Source organism: Hemiscyllium ocellatum, chromosome 2 (genome assembly GCF_020745735.1).
Source record: "Hemiscyllium ocellatum isolate sHemOce1 chromosome 2, sHemOce1.pat.X.cur, whole genome shotgun sequence".
Classification (NCBI taxonomy): domain Eukaryota; kingdom Metazoa; phylum Chordata; class Chondrichthyes; order Orectolobiformes; family Hemiscylliidae; genus Hemiscyllium; species Hemiscyllium ocellatum.
In genome coordinates, this window is record NC_083402.1 from 26,404,118 (window position 1) to 26,405,741 (window position 1,624).

The following is a 1,624-nucleotide window of genomic DNA, read 5'->3' on the forward strand; positions in this document are numbered from 1 at the left end:
ACTGCATTCAAGACTGCAATTATTTGTCCATTCAAATAGAACTGGCTCTTTAAACTATTCTTTATCCTTAGGTAACAGATAACTCTTAGCAAGACTTCAAATACAAGTGCGTTAAAGCTGATATTTGATCCTTATCGGAATAAACTTACAATTATTTATTTCTGACTGTTGTTTGTTTGGTAGTTTCAGTGTTGGTTTTAGAGACAGGAGGTTAGGACTAGAGACAACCAAAGGGAAAATCACAATCTCTCAGCAAAAATAAACTTACCTTGCCAAAGAAGTAATCTGCAATCAGTCCACCTTTCTTTTCCTCATAGCTGAAGTGTAATACAATGTGAAAGGCTGGCTAGCAAGATTAAACAAGGATTTCCTACATTTTTTGTAAAATCAAAGCAACTGCCTGAATGACATTGCCTTGCAACGGCTGCTGTGATTTATGGTTTGAAGTTTTGTTTGAATTGGATATCATGCACAATTTCCATTCTATTAACCACTGTGTGTTACAGATTTTTATTTCTGAAGAATTCTCGCAACTTTCTGAAGGTCAAAGCCTGCGGTAAACAGAAGCGATTGAATCTGAAGAAACTTGGTGAGTGTCACAAGCTGTAAGAACTGTCACATGTACATCTTTCTACTGATGTATTCCGTACCATATTTGCTCTAAACTGTCTCTTCATATGTCATCTGCATCTGACATTTCTTTGCAGAAAAAGAGGATTTCTATAGATTTTGTTTTTCTTTTGAGATAGAGTTTCAAAGATTCCATTGTAATATTTAACGATTTAATTCAAGTCAATCTTGTGTGTTCTGTCATGGATCACATGTTTATATTGATCTCTAAACTAATGGCAAATCCAATCCCTTGAGGGACGATTTCTGGTTTTATACATAAACTCCAGTCGTGTTGTTTTTCCAGATGCTGATGTTAGTTTGAAACTGCAGAGTTCTCAGTCTGGGGCTGAACTGCACCACTGACTGACATTCCAATCTGCCAGTCACATGCAATGCCAATGGCAGTGTTCCCTCAAGCCGTCCATTGAAAAGTCTTACCAATGTAGAGAGATACTACCCTGAGACTTGTACTGTTTACTCTGCTTACATCTGAAACAACGGATGGCTGCTTGATTCTACAAGACTTAGCAAAGTCGAGTGATTTGCTTTGATGTTACGGAATACTCACATGTGACTATTCCATTGATATCAGTTTAAGTTCCAATTGTAATATGTCTGTTCATTTGTGATTGCTTAAAATAATCAAGCTGAATGTTAGTCCAGTAGCGAATATGTGGGGCCAGTGCCTACGGCCATACTAGTCTGAAAACGCCTGATCTCGGAAGCTAAGCAGACTCAGGCCTGGTTAGTACTTGGATGGGAGACCGCCTGGGAATACCAGGTGCAGTAGGCTTAAAAAAAATTGTGGGCGGCACGGTGGCACAGTGGTTAGCACTGCTGCCTCACAGCGCCTGAGACCCGGGTTCAATTCCCGACTCAGGCGACAGACTGTGTGGAGTTTGCACGTTCTCCCCGTGTCTGCGTGGGTTTCCTCCGGGTTCTCCGGTTTCCTCCCACAGTCCAAAGATGTGCGGGTCAGGTGAATTGGCCATGCTAAATTGCCCGTAGTGTT

The 1,624-nt window shown here is 40.8% G+C and overlaps 1 pseudogene; it reads left to right on the forward strand.

The window, feature by feature from the left end:
* The first annotated feature begins 1,296 nt into the window (after nt 1-1,296).
* On the forward strand, nt 1,297-1,405 carry LOC132829941 (5S ribosomal RNA; annotated as a pseudogene).
* The last annotated feature ends 219 nt before the right edge of the window (nt 1,406-1,624 follow it).